The sequence below is a fragment of the Ailuropoda melanoleuca genome, chromosome 4 (genome assembly GCF_002007445.2).
Source record: "Ailuropoda melanoleuca isolate Jingjing chromosome 4, ASM200744v2, whole genome shotgun sequence".
Classification (NCBI taxonomy): Eukaryota; Metazoa; Chordata; class Mammalia; order Carnivora; family Ursidae; genus Ailuropoda; species Ailuropoda melanoleuca.
Window position 1 is genome coordinate 80,197,791 of NC_048221.1, and position 25,113 is coordinate 80,222,903.

The following is a 25,113-nucleotide window of genomic DNA, read 5'->3' on the forward strand; positions in this document are numbered from 1 at the left end:
CCATCAAACACTAAAGCCTTCAATATTCCTTAGTGATATAATGAATATTGCAATGAAGTAGTCAAACAATGCTGAAGAGATGTTTTCCACTATCGATTGAGTACATTAGGTTATCCCAGAAATCTGTTATTTTGTACTATGTAGTTGACCCCTTTGAGGGTGTCTGTTCTGCTGCGAATTTTTGTCTAGTATCTTGGAACTGCCCCTGTCCTCAGAAATGGATCCTTCATAGCTATAAGAAGAATGCTGTCCAGGAGAAATATACTGTGCACGACATACATAGTTTAAAATCCTCCAGTAGTAATATTTTTTAAAAGTAGAAAGAATAGTTAAAAGCAATTTTAATATTTTATTTAACCCACGATATCCAAAATATTATAATTTCAAAATATAATAAAAATAAAAATAAATACAACTATTAATGGAATATTTCTTCTTCTTCTTCTTTGTCCTTTTTTTTTTTTTTTTTTCACCAGTGTCTTCAAAATCTGATGAGTATTTTCCACTGGCAGCACATCTCAGTTCAGATGGTAAATTTTAGCAATTAAAGTAAAAATGTGGTTCCACCCAAACAATGAAGTTGTAGGTAATGGAAATATATTTTACATTGCTTCAGTTTCAAAATTTAAAAGAATAACAAGTAAAATGAAAAAATTCATTTCCTCAGTGTCCCAGCCACCTTGCAAGTGTTCCGTAGCCACACACGGCTGGTGGCTCTGCATTAGAGGTGCACATACGGAGAAAGCAACCCTGTCTCCTGGCCATCCTTGATTGGAGCAGCAGCAGCCTGCTGATCACAGCACAGCCAATCAGATCCTCCTGCCCGAGAATTTGAATTTTGAACTGAGATACACAGAGATCAGAGACGTTTGGCTCTGAGTCCTGTTAATGGCAGAATTCCAAAGGGAAGATTTGTGAGCAGCTGTTGTCAGGGTCCCCAGAGCTTCCCTGTCTTCTGCCTTTCCAGAGACCCGTTTGGTAGTTTAGTTCTTCTTGGATTCCATGAGAGAGCCTAAAAGATTTCCAATAAGTTTTTATTTTCTCTTGAGCCAGCTCTAGCTGGTTTCTGTTACTTGTAATGACATTAACAAAAAGATAAAATGAACAAAAACTCTTAGATTTCTTTAAAAGGAGACACATAAGAGAACATAATTACACAAAAGGGTATATACATTTATGCAAAAGTGCTTTTAGTACCTTAGAAAAATCATAATTGTCCAGAGTGTTATCAACTCCGAACAGAATGGAGCACTGTGTAGATAATTCAAAACAGTAAATTGTTACAAAAAGAGCATCTATTTGATTTTGGAATGCATTTGTGTGAATTGGGGGTGGGGATGAGGGCAGAGCAGAAATAAGATACAGCTTCCTGATTGTTTTAGGGAGAATTTAATCAGCATGAATTCTCCAAGAATGACGTTGATCACACAGCAGGTGCTTGATAAATGCATGTTGATTAATTGACTTAGAATACACCAGCTGTCGATGAAAGAATGTGATCCACAATCAAACCATTTGACAGAAGAAAGCCAGGATGGCTTTTAAAATTAGTAACAACATGGAATTCTATATGCAAATAATCCCTTCTTTGGTTCCCTTCCTTGATGAGAACAAGATAATCATACTCTGCTTTGAGAGGAAGGTGTTTAGTGTTTAAGGCTGTAAACCTAGGTAAACACATTCTCCAGTTATTTGTTCCCAGTTTTCATTAAGAATTTGGAAGGCCTTTCGGTTACATATATGAAGTCTGTGTGTGGGTTTGTGTGGAAGGGGTTTGGAAGCTGGGGCAGTGGAATGCAATCATAAATGATCTCTCCTGATCATGGGGAGCTTTGATTTTTATCTCTTAGCATCAGATAATCAATATTTAAATTTTACAGCGTAGGAAAAAAAAAGTAAAAAAGAGTTTCAGAATAACGGGTTTAAATGGGTGGAGGTGAATCTAATTAATCTAGCAGAGTAAAATTACCATACTGGTTATACTCTCCTATAACTACTAGTTTACAGAAAGTATCAGAAATAAGAATACACACGGGGACACAATCACCCAAATCCAGAATATGGAAAATTCTACAGAACAAATGACCTGGCTTTTTAAACAAATAAATAGTCTATAATTATGTTGTAAATGTCACAACTACTGGAGGCTACTGCCACCTCTGGTAGACCATTGTTTTACTCTAAGTTCCCGACATACAAATTCCTAGGGGGAAAGTTGCACGCAGAAGTTTATTAGAGAGATACCTCTGAGGAAGTGAGGAAGATAAGACTGGACAGTGGAAAAGCTGACCTAGTGAAGTTTCAGCTGAGGCCTCAGTCATCCTATGGGGAGTTCTGGAGCAGGAATGACTCTTTGGAGTTGTCCCAAATTTGAGCCAAGAGGGCCAGGCTTTGTATTCCTGCCTTAGACAGTCACTTCATGGGCTGCCTCTTAGGAGGAGCTATAGCTTTAGGAGAGACAGTTCTTTGTGGCCAAGAGGTGATCCTAGTGAATGATGTGGTTGTGAGCTAATGGCAGGGGATATTCCCGGCAGCTGGGGAATAGGAGTTTTGGCCCTAAGGAGGGACTCTTGATGGAGCACAATAGTATTCACTACAATAATGTCAAGTGGGATGCTGGGTAGAAGAGATTGGAGTCAATAGATGATTTTCTTTCCCAAATGGGAGATACTACAGAATGCTTGATCCTAATGGGAATGATTCAGTATGGAGAAAACCTCAGTGATGCAGGAGAGGGAAAGAACAATTGCTGGAGAGAGAACCTTGAGTATGTGGAATGCAATGCACAAGTACAGGGGTGGCTCGAGAAAGGAGAACCAAAGTCATATTCAGTTACAGGACAGAGGGCAGAATATTGGGGGCAAGGAAGCTGGTGGGCCAGTAGCTGTGGTGGTCGCTGTGCAAGTTCTCTTCTCTGTGAGGCAGGAGGCAAAATCATCAATGGGAGATCAGGAGATGTTGGAGGTTGAAGAGAAAGGAAAGAAATGAAACGGCCCTCTAGAAAAGGCAGAGAGGAATGGGCTAGAGCACGTACTGGGACTTTATTAAAGGCCCGTTTGAAGTTGAGGTCATGAGTTTACAGCGAGTGTCTTCTGCTGAGTTGTTTTTCTCCAGTCATATCTAGCTGCCGGGTATGACACAGGAAGAGAGTTGGCTTTAACTGGGGTGGGAGTTTGGTCATGAAGTACAGTGAAGGGAGAGAGGAGTAAGGGATTTGAGTGAATATGCAAATGAGTAATTACAATGATGGAGCATGGAATATAAACTGAGGAAGTAGAGAAGAGTGGTGAAAACCTGTAGGCTTCAGGAGCAGTGGAATTGTGGGAGTCAAGGTACAGAGAGAGTGAGCTGGAAAAATAGGAGGTGGTAGTACATATAAAGCAAAAATATAGAGTCAAAAAAATCAGGGAATTGGAACAATTGGCAGTCTTATGCACTAATAGTGGGAATGGAGATCTGTATCCCTTCTTTTGGTGGTGGTGGTGGTGGTGGGGTAACATCGCAATAGCTATCAAAACGTTAAATGCCTTTGATGGAGCAAATTTTCTTCCTGGAATTCATCTAACAATTATAGTTGCACGTTTGCATACAGATACCAGGGTGTTCTTTGCAGCATTGTTTGTAAAAGCAAAATACCAGAAACAACCTAAATATCCATCAATAGGGGACTGATAAATAATGATACAATTCTAAAGGCTGGTATACTATGCAGTCATTATGAAAGAATGATTTAAAAAATTATCATTTTAAAATCTCCATGTAGGGGAGGGACATCTGGGTGGCTCAGTCGGTTAAGCATCTGCCTTTAGGCTTAGGTCATGATCCCAGGGTCCTAGGATCAAGTCCCACATCAGGCTCCTTGCTCAGCAGGGAGCCTACTTCTCCATCTGCCTGCCGCTCCCCCTGCTTGTGCATGCTCTATCTCCCTCCCCCCCCAAACAAATAAATAAATAAAATCTTTAAAAAAAAATCTTGGTTTAGGGGAGCCTGGATGGCTCAGTCCATTAAGCATCTGCCTTTGGCTCAGGTCATGTTTTCAGAGTCCTGGGACTTCTGCTCACTTCACACTCACTTCTCGGCAAGGAGTCTGCTTCTCCCTCTCCCTCTGTCCCTCCTCACCACACCCCCACCCCCCGCCCCCGCCGACACCTCGTGCTCTCTCTCTCGCAAATGAATAAACAAAATGTTTAAGTAAATGAATAAATAAATAAATAAAACCTCAGTGTAACGGATTCAAGCAAGGGTCATCAGGAGATGCTAAAACCATCAAGTTAAAGGTGATTGGGGAACAGGAGATTTACATTGTCTTGAAGAGTCACCCCATAGACTGTTTTTTTACAAAGGGGAAGGATACCTTTGCACTGGAGAAATTCTAGCAGCTACCGTCTGAAGAAGATGATCATTAGCATCATCACCGATGAGATGAACTGGCATTTTGTGTCTTCTGATGTGATGCGACGGGAAGTGCATACTTCTACTACGATATTCTTACAAAAAATGTTTAATCTTAAGAATCTAATCATGACGAAGGACTTAGATAAATCCAGAATGTAGGGCATTCTTCTACAGAGCAATTGCCTGTACTCTGCAAAAGTGTCAAATGTACTGAACACCCCCTCTCCCCCATCCAAAAAAAAGCAAGGGACAACAAAAGAGACTAAAGAGGTATTTCTGTTATATGTAATGAATGAGCTTGATCGAATTCTAGATAGAAAGAAGCTACAAAGGACATTTTGGGGGATAACTGGGGAAATCTGGATATGGGTCATGTCACAGTATGTTAATATTAAATTCCTTGGGTCTGATAATGGGATCTCGGTTTTGTAAGAAAATGTCCTTGTAGGAGAAAATGCAAGTGGTGAATTGTCGAGCTGTCTGCAATGTGCTTCCAAATGACTCGGCAAAAATAAAAGCGAAATAAAGCAAATGTGGCAATTTTTTAACCATTTATGAATCTAGATAAAAGATGTGCAGACATTTATTGTACTATTTTTTTTAGCTTTTTTTGTAGGTTTGACATTTTTGAAAATAAACTTTTGGGGAAAAGAGAGTAACAGAGCTCTAGGTACTGATTGTTATGTTATCATCATTGAAGCCAGATTTTCAGCCTAAGTGAAAAGAGATGGAAATATAAAATCAAACCAGCCAAGTAAAATTGGTATCTTAAATCTGAGCAATCTTTTTTTTACATGATCTCTAAGGGTCCCTGTGGACAGGAAAATGAAATCTTAGTATCTAATATTTCTATCAACAATATTTACGTAGTTACAATATTTACATTGTTGTTATTGTCAGTAGTTTTTAATTTTTAGAAGCAGCCTATGAAACAAACAGGGAAAACTTAAATATGGGTTACTAGAGAAAAAATAAATGTCAACCTTTATAGGGGTATTAACCTTCTCACCTAATGTACTGATTTACCAATAAATCAAGAAATAGCAGGAAAGTCCCCTTATTTAGAACTAGGGAAGTAACCACTAAAAAACCTTGAAACAGAAACAATTAAAAGTGGTTCCTTTTGGGAAATCGAATTAGGGGTGGGAGAGGATGGGGCAGTAGACAATGGTTTTCATTAAAAGCCCTATTATATTATTGATTTTTCCCATGTGTGATTATCGAGTTTTTAAAAGAAGAAAATTTTAATAAAGCAAGGGGAATGGCCTACAATTCATAGTGCCTGTACGAGCATAATAAAAACCTGATGTTTAAATGTTATCAGTTTCACAGCTTCCAGGGTGGATGGAGTTGGTTACTGGAGGATATACAAGCATCCACAGCAGAGGAGGAGTGGGGAGGGGCTGGGAGAGAGGGGAAAGGGGAGGGAGAAGGAAAAGGGGGAAGGGGGGAGAGGGAGAGAGAAGCTTTATTGAAATAGAAGGTTCGGCTGTCAGAGTAATTTTGAGTATTAATCATATTATTCTCTATCCAGTGGTGTCCCAGCAACTAGAAACTTGAGCCAAAGCCCTAGGGAAGGATGGCTATTAATTTAGAAAAGAGTGAAATCCCTGGAGCCTCTGAAGGTGTGAGCTGTGCAAAGCAGCTGTGCTCTGTAGACATCTGGAGGTGGGAGGGAACACTGCTCTCTTCTCAGCAGGCTAGGAAGGCTGCACAGGTCCCGGGAGGGATCCTCCTGGGCACCACTGGACTCCTTGCAGAAGCACATGCTGTGCCTGGTGAGGTTTGAGAGAGAAATGGGGTCTTGCATTGCTGTGAGTGTAGGCTAAGCTAGAAAAACACTGTTTTCCTAATGTTATTATAAGCTATGGTAGCCACAGCCATGTGTGGCCTATAAAAACATGATAGCACAACTGATTTTATAGCAAAAAGCATTAAGGGAAACAAACAACATTATAGCGTGATTGAAGATACATTAAAAAGGGAAGCATAAATGCTATAATGGTAAGTCTCAGATATAATCCAACAATAAAATAGAGTTTTGAATTGACAGAGATGCAAGGATAAACCCTTCTGGTTGCAGCATCATGGGAGCGAACACAGGCCTAGATTATACCATTGTTCCCTATTATCTGTTGCTCTGCCTTTAAACAGATTGTGTTCACCACTGCATAGCCATCAAGTTTAGCCTTATGGCTTGCTTTGTGTGTGGAATGTATGTGGAAGTGATGTATGCCCCCCCCATCTGAGCAGAAGCTTTAAGAAACATCCCAGGGTTTAGCCATGAACCAGTGTGTCTCATATAGAGGGCTGCTCCTTCAGTCTACAACCCAGAATGAAGATCCCAGAACAGAGCTTAGCCAATATGTGTGGTGATTGAGTAATAAAACTTTGCTGTCATAAGCCACCGGGAGTTGGGTGGATGTTTTTCATAACCTAGTGAAAGCTAACTAATGTATCACAAGCTTCAAACCCTTTTGCTACCAACACCTAGAAAAGCTAATTGAATTGTAACAAATATGATTTTAAATGCATGTGTAAACTCCTCCAGGACCTCTAAATTCAGGGATACTGAAACGAACTATAAGTATTTGAAATAATGCTGTTGCTATAAATAGCAATAAGGAAAAAAAGGAGAGAGATACAACATAGAAAACAGAACACTAAATACATGTACCCAATGACTATTCATTTAAAAATTGTTTCTCCCTGTTGTGGTCCTTCTCTCTTACTGATTATAAACTATCATGGGTTTGACGTTCACTTTCAGAAAACCAATATGTTTTTGGTACATTAATAAATAACAATAACAAATTAAGGTTACATATAGGAACAAATTAAGTTCTGAACACATGTTTATGCTTCCTTTAAAATAAAACAGAATGTATTCTCCAGCAGAAATTCTACATCCTGACCATAGAGTTGTCATGATCTAGGTCAGTGTTTTTCAGTCCAGGGTTGCAGCCTAAGGAATCATGAAATCAGTTTAGTGGATTGCAATTTACATTAAAAAATGGAAGAGAATAGGGGTGCCTGGTGGCTCAGTTGGTTAAGTGATACTTAACCAGGCTCAGGTCTTGATCTCAGGGGTATGATATGGGCCCCGCATGGCACTCAGTGCTGAATATGAAGCCTGCTTAAGATTTTCTCCCTCCCTGTCTCTCTGCCCCTTCCTCCCTCTTGAGGTCCGCATGTACTCTCTCTCTGTCTCAAGAAAAAAGGAAGAGAATAGAATTGAAAATATCAGAGTACAGAGCATGTAGTAAAGATAAGCACTGTTTCATGAAACATTGGTTTTGAGTTATATAATGTGTGTGTGTGTGTGTGTGAATTGTGTGTATATCAGGTTTACATCAAAATGTATATCTTACTGTAGGTGGGTTGGAGTCAAAAAAGTTTGAAAGTCACTGATTTAGGTCCCTGTAATCAAAAGTTATGGTCAAAACATTTCACACTGGTAAAGCTTGGACACAGGCCCGTCAGAACTAAAAGCTGGATGCAGTGTCAGAACAGGGCTCTAGGGAACTCTGCTATGCCAGGGGTGTCCCCTTTTGTTCCTGGCTTAAGAGTCCCAGTGCAAGGGCAGGATGGCCAAGGCAGCAAGTGGGCTTAAGGCAGTGGCTTTATGTATAATCAGTTTTCTATTGCTGCAATAACAAATTGCCACAAATCTAGTGGCTTAAACAACACAAATTTGTTATCTTATAGTTCTGTAGGTCACCAATCAGGCTCATGTCTCACTGAACTGAAATCAAGGCGTCAACAGAGCCTCCCAGAGGCCCTAAGGCAGATTCTGTTTCCTTGCCTTTTCCAACTTCTAGTGGCTGCCCACATTACTTGACTTGTGGCCTCTTCCTCTGTCTTCAAAGCCATCAACATTGTATCTCCCTCTAACTCTTCTTCCATAGTCTCATCTTTCTCTGATCCTAGCTGGGAAAAAGTTCCCTTGTAAAGAGGCATGTGATTAGACTGAGCTCACTGGATAATATAAAAAATCTAATTTCAAGATTCTTAATCACATCTGCAAAGTCCTTTATGCCACGTTAGGTAACATTTTCACAAGTTCTAGAGGTGGAGGGAGTGGACGCTTTGAGGACCATTATTCTACCTACCACAATGGGTATGGACATGTTTCATTGTCTGAACAAACAGTATAGCCACACCTGTGCAGATGGCCTGAATGCAAGTAAGTACTGGTAGTGTGTGAAAGCACTCTAGGAGTGTGTCTTGAATGTTCACCCTACTACCTCGAAGAGGAGAGAGGGGAAAGTTTAAGTTACACAAGCCAATATAACTTGATCCACTGCTTTTACCTTTCCAGTATTTTCCTAGGAGGATTAATTATTAAATGAATCGACTACTTCAGTTCCATAAGAACTGGGAGAGCATTGTGCATAAACATAAATACCTGACCAAAATATTCTTCCTTTTATCACGTGAAAACTTTAAATGCAAATATATATACACTTACTTTATTATTTTTATATTAATTTTCATTGGGTTATAATAGTATGTATTTCATGATGACAGCAAGTGGCAGCTTAAAAAAAAAGTAGTTCCAGAAACCCATTCCAACTTTTGTAATTCTAAAATATTTCATAATTCTGACAGAAGTTTCTAGAACAACATTTCAGATTGGTACCCCACAAAATATAGTCATTAACTTAAGGTATCTATAACTCCCATTTATACACTCTGGCAAGGAGCAGACAAAGTTCATTTTAAAGCCTAATGTTTTAAGTTCCCAAGATTCTAAAAATTAAATGTACTTTACTAAAAATAATTTTCAAAACAATCTTTGAAATGATCTATACATATTTACTCATAGAATATCATCCTGCTCAGCATTGCTCATTGAATGTTTTATATGCCAACTAACAAAATAGGAATGAACTCATTTGTGAGTCAGATAAGCCACAAAATCTCAGTAAACTCCAACAAAGCATTTTGTGAATCAGAGTGAGGGTGGAGGAAATACAAAGAAGTTTAACAAATTCCACATCAGGTATCAACTGATGGTAATGTGCGCTTTTTACAAATGCTAGTGGATATCCCTGGGTGGAATATGAAAGGAAGCTAATTTGGGGACATAACGTTGTTATGCTGTTTTACTTAGTTATCTAAAAACATGGAAGGATGCGAATGTATGTAGCTTTTGTATTTTTGGTGACTCATTTTTGTTCTATTTTAAAGGAGATTTTACATATAATTAGTAAGCTAGATTTTTTTCTTCTTGTGAAACTCATTGGCTCTTGCTACTCAGACAAAAGAAAAGGTTTTTATTGTTGTTCTACCTCAGTCCTCAATTTTAGAGGCAAAATGTTTTCTCATTAGAAAGGTGGAGTCTTTTTCAAAATGCATGCTGGCCTCTCAGATCAATTATCCAGATGTCTGCCCCTGGACCTGTTCTGTCCTGTCCATTCTTCCCTTTCTCCACCACTCTTGGCTCCCTAGCTGTCTGTGCTATGGCCACCTTAATAAGCCTCAATAGCAAGATTTCTCAGGAAATAATCAGAAAGTGATTAGTCCTTTACACTTAGCCAATCCATTCAGAAGTAATTATCCCCCAAACAGAAATGATTAAAAATGATAAACATCTACCTAAATGATGTTATTGTGCCAGGTTTTTTTTTTTCTTTCTGTTGGCACAATGCCACACTCTCCCTTCTGTAGTCTGTAATTGCAGGGGCTGGAAGCCTATAACTCCATTCCCCAAATCCTTTACCCACTGGCTTCCAGTCAGATGTGGCCAATGGGAGTCACTGGTGGGAGAAAAGAATAAGCCATTCTAGTCTGGTCCCAGTAGCTGAAGAGTCTCAATGGCAGATTGGCACTAGCCACGGGGAGCCCCTTCTCTGAAGGTGGAGTTAACACAGGCCACACAGTAACTTTCTGGCAGCACACGCAGCTGGAGGGCTCCAGGCGGAGTGGTGGTAGCAGCTTGCTCATCTCTGGGTGACATTCCTTTCTTTCTCTCCCTTTCTCCTCTAGCCCTTACAACATGTTTGTAACCATTTTCCAGAATTAAATCCCTTTCTATTTGAACTATGTACAGTGGTTTCTGTTTTCCTGACTGGATTAATTGGACTGACTATATATGTTATCAGGTAGGTTTTAGGCACTTCCTAGTCCTAGGCACATGGAGCTCCACCCAAAAGCAATGGATCATGGAGTTCAACTGAGTCCCGCTTCAAGGGTACAGTTGAGATATACCCAGTGTGTGGTCTGGACACTCTGAACAGTGCCTATGGGCAAGTGAAAAGTCCTCAGCCAATGCGCAATATAAATAGCTAGGTTGATCTGCTGTTCAGAGATGCTGCAGACTGAGGTCTCAGGCTCTGTTAGTTTCTTGAAAAGGCATTGAGAATATTTCATAATTTGCAAGTGGGGGACAAAGTTGGTCAGGCAAGAGAAAGTTTAGTTATCTAACTGAATTTGGAGTGATGGTTTAGGGGCTGTCTAACCTAGTTCTTCATCTGTTTGACAAATGTGTCCAGTAGGACAGTCTTAAAGTCTATTTCCAGCCTTTGTTTCACAGATCAGGGATTTCAGATGGGAAATCCTAAAAGAAAAAGCATTAATTAGGGTTAGATTTCCTGTGGGTGGTTAAGGTCAAATTGAAGGGGTTCCTGTGGCTGCCACAATTTCTGGATTCCTAAAATTCTCCACTCCAGGACCAGATGATGCATTTATCTGGGTGAGCATTTAATGTCTTATCTTCCCTTAAGCTTTATTTTTGCTCATCACTATATCCTCAGGGCATACAAAGTGCTACAGATATTCATTCATTCAATTAAATTAAATGCCTACTTTATTGCCAACACATCAACATAACAGTAACATCTTCAAAAGCTTCAGAAGTTTATGGCAACAAATTCTGAACACCCGTAGGGTAATTTTTTCTCTAACAAAATCTTCCCTATGCATCCTTGAATGTCTGAGAAGAAACTGCTATTTCTTTTTTTAAATCTTTATTTTTAAAGACTTATTTGAAAGAGAGAGACAGAGAGACCAAGCAGAGGGAAAGGGAGACAAGCATACTCCCTGCTGGCTAGGGAGCCTGACATGGGGCTCTACCCCAGGATCCTAAGATCATGACCTGAGCTGAAATCAAGAGTAGAATATTTAACTGACTAAGCCACCCAGACACCTCAGAAATTACTATTTCTAAGTTGATCTGTAGATATTCTGGAGTATGATTTGCCTTTGTTATCCTAAATCTGCTAGAAAGAGCCTTCTGTCTGTCTACACGTGATAGGCCAGTGCTCCCAACCCTAGTAAGTCTCAAACTGTAATAAACATGACATGTATGAAATGAGTAGGTTCTACTTTGATTAAGAAAATAGACAACAAGGGGTGCCCAGCTGGCTCAGTCAGTAGAGCATGCGACTCTTGATCTCCAGGTCGTAAGTTCGAGTCCCACGCTGGGTGTAGAGATTACTTAAGAATAAAATCTTAAAAAAAAGAATAGACAACAAAAGAAACTTCCATTTCAGGGAGAGAAATATAGAATACTTTAAAAGTTTGGGTAAAATGGTTGGAAATATATAAAGTTGAAATAACATTCATATGTACCAACAATACCCAGTTTGAAATATATAATTAAAAAGGAATCCTGATTTACAGTAGCAGCAGACATGAATATATGTTAATGACCTTTAATGAAAAATATATCATTAATACGGAGAAAATGAGAAGACTTTCCTGAAAGATATTAAGTACAAGAAGAGTTATATTTCAGAAGACTAATATTTTAATACTGTCATTTCCCCCACCAATTAATTAATATACTTCAAGTTATTAGGCAAAATCCTAATAAAAATACTTCTGGGAGGACTTAGCAAAATAATTCTGAAGTTTACCTGAAAAAACAAACAGGCAAAAACAGCTAATATTATTAGCCATCATAAAAAAATGATCTTACATTACATTCATTTTTAAAATGAAGTAATCATGCAAAAACAGATAAAAAGAATCGTCTCATGTTTTTTGTTATTTCCTGTGTTCATGCCATTATTTTGTTAGCAAAACTTTTCCTAAGATACAATGCAAACTTAAATTTGTGAGTTGGTGGGGGACCCAGGGAATAAGATTATATTTTATCAAAATGTTGGGCTAATCTCAGTTACTGATCCGAGTGAGGTGTAGCATTTCGTTTCTGCTCCTTCCTGAAGAGTTTGCCACCTCTTTCATCCCTCTGAGAGTTGGCCTCCACCACCAGTCTCAGCATCTCGATAGAAACTTGGGTTCTTTTTTTAAGTACCCAGGCAGTCCAATATTTCAGTGTTTTCAATATTTGGATTCTAGCCACAGGTAATTTCATTAAAAAATTAGCTTTTGGGTGTTTTTTTTTTATTTTTTAGATTTTATTTATTTATTTGACAGAGATAGAGACAGCCAGCGAGAGAGGGAACACAAGCAGGGGGAGTGGGAGAAGAAGAAGCAGGCTCATAGCAGAGGAGCCTGATGTGGGGCTCGATCCCATAATGCCGGGATCACGCCCTGAGCTGAAGGCAGACGCTTAACCGCTGTGCCACCCAGGCGCCCCGAGCTTTTGGTTTTTTATATTTAGGTAGCTACCATTATTCTCAACTGCTGAAGATTACGACTTGAATGATGAATTAATTTATTAAATGATGAAGCTTTATCTTCAAATGAATGGTTGTTTCAACCTCTCTAAAAATAATACTTTGCAATCTGTTAATGAAAAGATAATTCACTGAAATAATTCATTGATCCTATTAGGTCGTTTGGAACCATAAAAAGTTTCCAATATATGTTCAAATTTCTCCTACAGAAATACAAGAAGCAACTCAATGCAGTACTGCTATAATCATGTAACCACCAAATCTTAAAATTTTAATAATAATGGAGCTGGGTGTGGAGACTACGTGTAAAACTGGTGTATACCGATACACATTTTTAGTAAGTTTAAAGTGTAATTACAGTAATGGATTCAGTGAAATGGCTTCATCTTTGAAAAGGAGTTCAATGATATGGCTGCAATTTCCATACTAAAGCGCCAATTCTATTCTTAAGTTCTCATTACATTTTTTGCCAACTCTTCTTGATCACTCTTTTTTACCCATGCCCGGTTTATTGATATAATTATCCATCATCATACATGTCATATCCATGTTCATGTCAGTATTTAAACCCAATTGCTTTATTTAAAGAAACTAACAAAAATTCAGATGCGAAATTACAAAGACACCTAACAGCAGAGCTGAAAGCATGTGAACAAAGAGCAGCAACAATAGCAAAATGCCAGTGAGAGGAAAAACAGAGACTTCTCAGAATGGGAAAAGGTGTCTCAGACAGGAGAAGAGTATTAAACCAACTTTTTAAATGCACGCATAAGTGATTTTGGAGGAGAGAGCAGAGACCGATACGGATTTTCAGTTGTCAAAATACTGGCAAGTGAAATTTATTTATGCACAATAAGGAATGTTTCGTGCTGAAAACATTCTGGGTCCTTAATGTATTTATACTCATTCAATTTCGTGCTTTGAAGCTGCGTCGTCCAATATGGTAACCACTAGCCTCTTGTGGCTACTTAAATTAATTACAATTAAATAAAAGTAAAAATTCAGTTCCTCATTGGCATTAGCCACATTTTAAGTCCTTGGAGCCACAACAGACACAGGTATGCATTGCACACACAGAACACTTCCATCATGCCAGAAAGTTCTGCTGAACAATGTTGTGACTGGTCATGAGAAGGGTCGTAATGAAGCTTTATCAATATTATTCATGTAGAAGTTTACCACAACTACTTTTTTTATTATCCAAGCCATGACTTACTTCTAGAGGCAGGTCATATAGCCAGATAAAACAAGGGTCAAATTCTTTAGTGCTTCCCACCCCCAACCAAGAAAGACTTCCTTGGAATATTATTATCTACCAGAACCTGAGAAATGCAATAGCTTCTTGTGAAAACTATATAGGCAGCAACTTTTGACTTGGTATAATATTTCAGATGCTGAATCACTAGGCATAATTTTATTCTTTCCATGACTGAGCAGAACAGCTGAGAAAAATAAAGGATTTTGTCTGCTTTATGTAATAGTGTAATCCGTAGCACACCCAGACAGAGATAATCTTTTATAATGGGTTTGGCAGGCATTTCTTTAACATGTTGGGGTGGGGAAAATAACCTTTATTATAGCTCTTTAAGGTTCTGAATTGTAAAAATGTCTCTACTGTAATACAAGCATTTCTTGATTTTCATTTTTAAATTTTAAAAATAGCATTCTTTCCAGAACTGCCTTGGAACATAATAATAATAAAACAGATAAAAATCATTATATATTTATTCTGGAACATAAAACACAGAAAATTATTGGATGTTATCCAATTCTTTTATGAGCTAAATATAGCTCTAACACTACAATCCAATAAAGATATGACACTCCCCCAAAATTTACAGACAAAACTTACTTATGAATATTAGACACAAAACACTGGCAATATAAGGAAACATTAATAAAATAACCACATAAATTGATTAAATAAGAAAAAGTATGTGATCTTATCAGGAGATGCTGAAAGGCCACTGGATGAAATTCAATACCCATTTATATTCTTAATAAAAACATGCCATTATATAAATTTAAAATAAACATGAGTATCTTTTCCAAATAACTCAATTATATGTAATAAAGCTATATTATTTATCATTACTATTAATTTTTTACATTTTTATGTCATTTTTTAGCCAATATAATGACGCATGAAATAGAAATAAAAGAAATAAACAGTGGAAAGGCAAATACAATATGGTATTTTTCAGATTACATAATTGCATAGCAAGAAAACTAGAAAGAACTAACTTATAGCTACTTTAATAAAAAATGAAATTAAAATTTAATCTGCAAATACCAATATATTTCTGTAAAATCATCAAAATCCGGTTAGAAATACGTAAAATAAACCCATCCCCAAGTAAAATTCTTTTTTTTTAAGATTTATTTATTTATTTATTTGACAGAGAGAGACTGTGCACAAGCGCGGGGTGGGGGGAAGCGGGGATGAGGAGCGGCAGGCAGAGGAGAAGCAGGCTCCCCACCCGGTCAAGGAGCCTGACGTGGGGCTCAATCCCGGGACCCTGAGGCTTGATCCCAGGACCCTCAGACCATGACCTGAGCCTACGGCAGATGCTTAACAGACTGAGCCACCCAGGCGCGCCCTCCCCCAGTAAAATTCTTAATGAATGATATGCATGATCTTTATAAGGAAAACTGCAATCCTTAATAAGGGATACAAATGGAGGCCTAAATAAGTGGGGAGAGCATCATGTTCTCTCATGAGAAAAAGAAATACAAAGATCTTGATTTTTTTTCAAATTAACTTATAGGTTTGGTGCAATTCCAATTAAGACATTATTTTTGGAGGCCTTTAGAATGGTAATAACCTTTATAGGGGAAAAACACAAAAGATATTTTATCTGATAATAAAATACATCACATAATAAACCACATTACTATCAGATAATTAAGTACATTACTATGGTTTAAAACAATGCCTCTGACTAATCTTCCCTCCCTTCCCCCAATACTAACAGGAAACCAAGTTCTGTAACACTTGGTCATCCTGGAGCTGGGTCTTGGTAGGTTTAGATTTCTTCCTCTCCTTTTTCTTTTTCCCCGTGGTCTGCCATCTGGTGGCCTGCATCAGTAACTTGGTTTTCACTGCTACAGGACACCGAGGGTTGGCTCTCATTACTCCTTTAGTTCACAGTTTTTCTGGTTAGCCAAGGAATTAGAGGTGAGGGCCTGGATCAAAGGGCGCTAAATGATATCCTCCAGTCTTACTTAAAAGCACTCTTATATGGAATGACATGGTGTTTGAGTTTGGCAAAAATGTTAACTGTTGAAGCATGGTAGTTCTTTTGTATATATTTGCAAATTTGAGCAATAAAAGGAAACAAAACAAAGAATCTTTGCTCTCACAAATATAAATGGCTGGTGAATATATGAAAGAATCCACAATCTCATTAACAATAAAACATAGGCAAATTAAAACAAGTAAATGAGGTGCTTGGGTGGCTCATTTGGTTAAGGGTCTGCCTTCGGCTCACGTCATGATCATAGGGGTCCTGGGATGGAGCCCGAGCTCCACTGCTTCTCCCTCTCCCTCTGCCATTCGCTATGCTTATGCTCACTCTCTTTCTCAAATAAATAAAATTTAAAAAAACAAGTAAATATATTTTAGCTTTCACATTACGAAAAATCACTAAAACACTAATAGTTTTTAGTGCTGAAAAGGTGTGGAAAAATAAACACACAAATCTTTTGGTGGGAGTATCAGTTGGTATTCCTTTTGCAGGGCAATTTGGTAGTACCGATAGAAAATTTTAATGTTCCACAAATGTTTCATATCCTTACACCTGGAATTTCACTTCTCTTTTCTGAAACTACTCAGGCAAGAATGCAGAAATACATGTATACTATTGTTTATTGTAGCATTGTTTATAAGAGCAAAATATTGGGCATGAGCATAAACAAAATAAAGAGATATCCCTATAAAACGGAATAGTATGCATCCATGTAAAAGAACAACTTCTTTGTATTACTATTGAAAGATATTCTTGGAAAATGAAGTAAAAACTGTTGTATAAATAGGAATGGTCTCATTTTGGTTGAAGAAGACAATAATACACGTTAACATGTGCATTTAAAAAATCTGAAGGCCAATAACCACACAATTACAGTGGTTTTCTTTAGGTGGTAGAACATATTGGAGACTTTCACTTTCTTCATTGTATAGTTCTATAATGTTTGAGCTTTTTTCAATGCACATATATTACTTTTCCAACAGAAAAAGCAATAAAGATACAATTTTTAAATGAATAAATAAAAGAGAGTTTCCCTGCCATCCTTAAGAAATGTTCCGGTATTAAGCTAATTATCTACTGCCTCCCACATCAGCATGGTTCCCAGATAGGATGGTTCTACCTATTCTGAAGGTACAAGAGGCATTTATTACTCTTTTTGTTTGAGAATTTTGATTTCAATGTGCTGGACTCCAAAGATGACTCTCAAAATTGTCTTTACTCTTTCCTCCCATAATATTCCAAAAGGGAATAGAACAAACAGGTTGCTCAGTGGCTTCCTTACAATGATAGAAGACCAAGCTATAAGTTTATCAAATCCAAACTAGGGGCTTCCACAGTGGGTGCACTAGATGATCCACTGGTACTCAGGGAAAATTAGAATTTCAACCTATATATTTTTATCTCACCCTTTGTCAATTTCAATTTTTCAGGTTTTGTTTTTAAATTGTCTATTATACAACTGTGTATATTCACATATGTGTATGTACATCTATGTAGCTCATTAGTAAATATATATTCATATATTAAGGGGAGTACTCAAAAAATTTTTACTGATGGATTATCTGGTCAAAAAAATTTAGAGGCCATTAACCTAGACTGCAGCTGATTTTAAGAGAACAAAAACCAGATATAAAACACTATAAACATGGTCTATAAATTAGTTACCCTCCCCAAAAGTCAGTAATAGTTAGAAGAAAACAAAACAAAAATAGGTGAGAAAACACATAGGAGACAAATGTAAGAGTCAGCTTAGCAGGTAATAAAAGGTAGAAGGAAACAGAAGGGAAAAAAGATATGAAAATTATTTACACACACATAAGTAAAAGAGTGAACAAAAAACCCCATAATGAATAAATAAAGGGAGGTGAAATAAAAAGAACAAATGCCACAAAAAGACCCTGAACATTTAGAGATGAAATGAAAATAAGCAATCTGTCATGCACTTGGAATTGAGAAGGTACCAGATCCAGAGCTCTTTATTCTGAGCGTCTAGCACAGTGGTTGGCACATGGTATGCACTCCATTAATAAAGAAAGGTTTTTTTTTTTTTAAGATTTTATTTATTTATTCGACAGAGATAGAGACAGCCAACGAGAGAGGGAACACAAGCAGGGGAGTGGGAGAGGAAGAAGCAGGCTCACAGCGGAGGAGCCTGACGTGGGGCTCGATTCCACAACGCTGGGATCACGCCCTGAGCCGAAGGCAGACGCTTAACCGCTGTGCCACCGAGGCGCCCCCAATAAAGAAAGGTTTTTAAGCTATGACCATTTTATACCAAATGTATGCATTTAGCCATGATTTGAAAAGTCATTGTGTTTTCGTTATTTCTTTGCTATTTTTTTTTTTTAATTTTTCTTAGGCAGACACCATACCCAGCCTAACATGGGGCTTGAACTCACAACCTGAGATCAAGACTTGAGCTGAGATCAAGAGTCAGATGCTTAACTAACTGAGCCACCCAGGCACCCCTTCTTTGCTGCTATTTTATATCAAGCTGCTAGATATTTTATAGATTATGAGGAGCAGAAAACAAAAGACACTGAAAGGAGAATGAAAATTCTGTGATGCCACATCTGCACATGCAATAAAAATCCAAGGATTCGTTGGAGAATTTGAAGATACGGCGGGTAATTTTTTATTTGCCAACCCATGGAAACCTCCTCCATCCCTATGCTGTTACATAGACCAAATAATCAAGAAAAGATATTTGCAAATAACCTGTAATTTAGAACTTTTTTTTTAAAAATATTTTATTTATTTATTTGACAGAGATAGAGACAGCCAGAGAGAGGGGGAACACAAGCAGGGGGAGTGGGAGAGGAAGAAGCAGGCTCATTGCAGAGGAGCCTGATGTGGGGCTCGATCCCATAACGCTGGGATCACGCCCTGAGCCGAAGGCAGACGCTTAACCACTGTGCCACCCAGGCGCCCCTGTAATTTAGAACTTTTAAAAAGTCGTTCTATAGCCAGACTAAAGCAATTTATAGGATTAAAGCAGTGACCTTTTTCCCCCTCTCACTTTACTTGAAATCATACCATTTGGAGTAGCAATTAGATAGTTCATTAGTGATGTTTTACCTGTTCTATAAATTATATATGAAGATGACATTTCTATTGCACAGGCATTTTTAAGCCTATTGCTAATAATAACTGTAAGCCATTTGATCTAGAATGGCAAGCATGTTTCGTTAATATTTAAAAAAAAAAACAAAACCTGCTCTGCCAGTAGTCATGCCTTTACTCTCACTCCCAGGGTCAGAAAAAAGAAATGGATTATTTTTAGGCAAATATGAGGCACTATATATTCTGATCAATATTCACATATTCATCAAATACTCACTGTGGGTCTCTTAGCACCAAGCATTGTGTTGGAGATATATTTGTGAGATTAAAGAGTCTGCTTCCTCCAGAACTCACTTTTCTCTGGTCATACTTTGATTAAACTGGCAATTTCCAATCTGGGATATATTTGTGCACGTGTATGGATGTGTAGACTCATGGATGTAAAGGATAAGAATTACTTAGCATTTAACTGTGATTATTGCAGAATGCACAATACTTTCTCTTAAAAAAACCTTCATAGGTACAAATGTCTTTAAAAACTGCATATGGTGTGATTTAGCAATTCTACTTCTAGAAATCTGTCTTCACAAAATGATGATTAGGTGCAAAGACTTAGTTACAAGGATGCTCACTGTAGAATTATTTTTTAAATAGTTTTTTAAATTATTTTTTAAATAGCAAGAAACAGCCTAGGTCAATACGGGATTGTTTAACTAAATTGTATTATGTTTATACAAGGGGAAAGTAGCTGTTTGTCTGTCCCTAAAACTCATATGTTGAAATCCTAACTCCTAATGTGATGGTATTAGGAGGTGGGCCTTTTAGTAGGTGATTAGTGGTCTTATAAAAGGGACACCAAGAGAGCTCCCTTACTTACACCTGTGAGGGCACAGCTAGAAGACAGCCATCTATAAAACAGGAAGTGCGCTCTTGCCAAACACACCACATCTGCTGACATCCTGATTTTGGATTTCCCAGCCTCCAGACCTGTGAAAAATAAATTTCTGTTGTTTATAAGCCACCTAGTCTTTGGTATTCTGTCATAGCAGCCTGAGCTAAGACACTAGATAACATTAAAAAGAATCATGTATTTCCACTGATATAGAAAAATTTCTGTGCTATATTATAAAGTGAAAGTTGGAAAGTACCTTGTTGTTTAAGTAGCAAGTACAGGGATGTGTAAACCCTGACTTTGCTCTGACCCTGGGCAAGAAACTGGACCTCAAAAAGTATCAGTTTTCCCATCTGTTGTAGGCTGAGTTGTGCTCTCCCCAAATTCATATGTTGAAATCCTAACCACCTACATAACAATTTGACTGTATTTGGAGAGAGGGCCTTTAAATGGGGATAATTAAGTTAAAACGAGGTCATTCTGAGGCGGGGAGCCCTAATCCAGTATGACTATGAAAGGAAGGAAAAACCTTTCCCCTACCTTCTTAGGTTTAGTAGCTGGGGCCTGAGAATTAAACTGACAAAAGAATAACAGGAGAGAATAACAGGATAAGAAAAATACCTAACTTTAAGTATCAACAAAATTGTATATGCATGGGGGCTTCACAGAAAAGAAGTGAAAAAAGTCAAAGAGCAGACAGACTTGGGGGCTTACATACCTTTTTAACAGAAGGTTATAAATTGTGTAGAAGTAACTAGACAAAGGAAAGGGGATTTGGGCTTCTTAAGTGCATTAATTGGGCAAAAATGAATAGGAAATATGTGTGGGGGACAAAGATCTTTTAACGTAAGCTAAGCGTTATTTTAGTCAAGTCTGTTTATGCGAACTCATCTCAGTATTGACTCCTCGCCTGCAGTGATAAGAGTGCTCTCCTCACCTCTCCTCTTCCTGGTACTCTCCAGGAAATTTATGCCCTACTTTTATGCAGATGGCGAGAGAATAGAGAGCACTCAGTTGCCTCCATTTCAGCTCAAAATAATCAATATTCTGAAAGTGGCGTATTTCAGGATATCATATTCTGTCTCCCCTCCAACTGATGTCCTTATAAGAAGAGGAAATTTAGATACAGATGGGTAAAGAGGGAAGACCATGTGAACACAATGAGAAGGCAGCATCCACGTGCCAAGAAGAGAGGCCTTAGAAGAAATCAACCTTACTGACACCTTGATTTCAGACTCCTAGTCTCCAGAAGCGTAAGAAAATAAAATTCTGTCATTTAAGCCACCTAGTCTGTGGTGCTTTGTTGCAGCAACCCTAGCAGTCCTGTAAGATGGGAAAAATCTTAATACCATCTTTATTTAGCTTTCAAGGTTGCACTGAGTCAAATAGACATAAATCCCTATGTAAACTACAAAGCACTACACAAATGGGAGCAGTTGTTACTCACACGGTCCCTGAAAAACCTAAAGGAATGCAGTCATCTTGTTGAGACTGGACTTTATAGGGGCACCTGGGTGGCTCAGTTAGTTGAGGGTCTCACTCTTGGTTTCAGCTCAGGGCATGATCTTGGGGTCATGGAATCGAGCCCCACATTGGGATCCACCCTCAACACAGAGTCTGCTTGGGATTCTCTCTCTCCCTCTCTCTCTGCCCCTCTCCTTGCTTGCGTGCACTCTCTCTCTAAGTAAATAAATCTTCAAAAAGAAGATTGGACCCTTTCATAAGGCAGAGGCTCAGTTCCCATACAGAGGATGGAAAGGAGCAGATTTCAGCAGAACTGTCATGAAGAACACAAATGACTTGCAGGGGAAGGAGAAAGGCAAAATAAAAAGAATGGTTTCTTACTGCCACACTGCAAGATGTTAAAAAAAAAAAACTACACTATATATAACAGTAATAGCTAATATGTATTGAGCATTTACTAACTACTAAGCATGGTCCCAAGTGCTTTTTATGTGTTCTATAATTAAACCCATATCAACCCTATGGTAAAAGTAATGTAGGGGGGTGTATGTTTACGTGTGTGTGTGTGTGCATACATACATATATACATATATATATATTTGTGTGTGAAGAGTGCATATATATGTTTATGTGTGTATGTTATCTATTTTGGTCTCTCTTGTTACAACACATGCCTTCAATATGAAAATCTGTTTATATGTAGGAGATAAAAAGTAATATAACTGCCAAAATAAGAAGTCGTGATTTTTCAAGAGAGGACTATGCTTTGCACTACTGTGAAACTGGAAAAACACTACTTGATTGAACAAAGTAACCTAGGGTAAAATGCACAACACACATCCACATTGTCTTCTTACTCTTACCCCAGCGCACCCACATGCGCTGCCCTAAGTACGTGCATTGTTCTGATGAGTTTGTGTTATTTCATGATGAACATGTTGAATGCATTTTGTTAAAACTGTATGAGCATACTGGTGCTAAGAATCCCAAGTAGTGAATAAAAAGAAAAGCCTTACATTTTGAGGTGAAAGTTGAAACACTTAAAGGTTTTGAAATAAATGAGAAAAATTCAAGGCCTGAGGAAATCCACACTGTCCACATTCAGGAATAAGGCCAAGAAAATAAACCAAAGGAGAGCTTGTGCATCCCAGTTATTGTCTGCTTCTAGTGAAATGGGAAAGCACTTGGAAGACACTGAAGATGAAGACTCTAATGCCAAGTAATGCCAAGTGCAGTTGAATAGCATTCTGTGGCCTCTAGGCTCATTAGAAACCATACAAGCAACTTCTTTATGAAAAGAGGAAACTTGCAGAACAAAAGTGGGATTTCTATTTTAAGCTGGTTTAGGAAACAGAAAAACAGAATAATAAACTACAGAAATCCACCTCTGGTGTCACAATAGGTTGGCTTAAGAATGATGATATCCTTCTTTCCTTTTACCTCTACTTGGTAATTAAAAAACCACAACACTTTATCACACCCATTTCCAGCAAGTGGTGTTTGGAACATAGCTATTCACTAAGGAAAAAAATTAACTTATAATCTCCCATTTCAAGTCTACACAGAAAATACAAAACTTCCATATAGCAAAAGGCACAACGAAATAAATTAAAAGACAAAAGACAAGCATGTCACTGCAACATGTGTTAAAGGGTTAAAATTCTTATAATATTGTATAAAAAGCTCTTATACATCAATAATAAAAAATAACTTCCCAATAAAAAATGGTCGAAGGATATGGAAAGATAACCCAGGAACAAACACAAAGGCTAATCCATGTCAAATAATGCTCAATTTCAAATTAAAAAATGCAAACTAAAACTATGTTTTATTTTTGACCTAGTAGATTGGCAAAGACATTTTTCAGAAGAATTTAAAAAATAAGTTCAGTAATTTTCCATTTGGGAATTTATTCAAAGGAAATAATGAGATTTGGGTTCAAAAATTTATGTGAACTATGTTCATTACAGAACTGTTTATGATATGAGTTTTAAACATTGAAGTAATTTAATCTAGCAGTTGAAGATTAGTCGAATAAATCAAGACATCTATGCTTTCATTTAGCAATTCTGCTGGAATCTACCCCCTAGAATAAAAACAGTTCTTAGTGACACACATAAAATCAACAGCTCTTAGTGACACACAAGATGTTTATTTCAGCAGTTTGTAAGAAAAAAATGGTAGCATACACCCACATCAAGGAGGGAGAAAAAGACTGCAAAGTAATGATCACATTTCTGCATCCACTAAGATACTGTGTGTGTATATATATACACAAAGTAAAAATAGACTAAATGGTAGTTTATAGAACACTATGCAGCTGCAAAAGTAGTTCTATATTTTCACACGAAAAGTGACCTCACAGTGAAAAAAGTTCCGTGACTGTACATATAATATGATCTCATTTATATAAATATATCGTTAAAAAGAAAACCACAGGACCAAAATGGTGTCACTTAGGTTAAGGCCCAGAACCAGTAAACCAAGACTTAAAAAAAAAAAACCCCACCTAACCTGTCATTTCAGCCTAGAAACCTAACTTCTAACCAGTCAACATGGGAATTTCTCGGTCAGCATTAGGAAATTTACTGATAAACTCTTTCCGTCCCCCTCAGGAGGGTGACCTTGCCTCAAACAATGGATTCTTTGCTAACAATTTCCTTTTTTCCACACCTTTAAAACCTTTAAAAAGCCTTTAGAAACCTTTCCTTTCCTGTAGCCCTTTGGAACTCTCTTCTACTTGCCAGATAGGTTGCGGCCTCATTCATGAATTGATTAATAGTCAATTAGATCTTGAATACCTAGTATAACAATATATAAGGCTGTTGTAGAGATTTGGGGTCACCGAACACCTTGGCAGTGACCTCTGAAGACCCATTCCACAATGGACCCTAATTTAAAAATTTGAGTTAGTGTTGTCTGACATAAGATTTGGCTATGCAAACATTTATTTAAATGAATATTAAGTTAGATTTTGCCCTTGAAAATCTCCTAATTCTAGTTTCTTCTATTTACCCGTGAAAGGTGAAAAGACCGGCCTGGAGCTATGAGATGCAAAGATAGAGCCAATCAGCAAATCTTACAGAGCTACGAGGCTTGGCTTTGTATTTTCAAACAACCCTTCTATTAACAAAGATTTCTGGCCCAGTGGGTTTGAAAATGGTTGGCACTGACACGCATTCTATACAACGGTGAACCCAACCCTCTGAAGCCCTTACAGGGGTAGGACCCGTCACTCCAGGTACCTCACTGCGCCATTTCCAAGCCTTGACTCCCACGCACTTCGAAGAGGGAACATCTAGTCCTTCTAGGGCCTCCAGCCAATGGCGACACCTTTGCTCTCAGCCCTAGCAACTCCGGGCCAATGAGCGGAAGGCTATCTTTTGATCCGGTACTGTCCTTTTCCAGCCAATCGGAAGCGTTCTTCAAATGCCCCTCCCTGAGATCGCAGGCTCCGGGGAAG

The 25,113-nt window shown here is 38.0% G+C and overlaps 1 long non-coding RNA gene across 1 annotated transcript; it reads right to left on the reverse strand.

Moving 5' to 3' along the window:
• Positions 1–624: 624 nt before the first annotated feature.
• On the reverse strand, positions 625–25,009 carry LOC117801970. The gene is made up of 3 exons (XR_004624893.1): positions 24,896–25,009; positions 20,172–20,281; positions 625–1,012 (listed from the first exon to the last, which is right to left on the reverse strand). It is a non-coding gene; the product is annotated as an uncharacterized LOC117801970 (long non-coding RNA).
• Between the last annotated feature and the right edge of the window lie 104 nt (positions 25,010–25,113).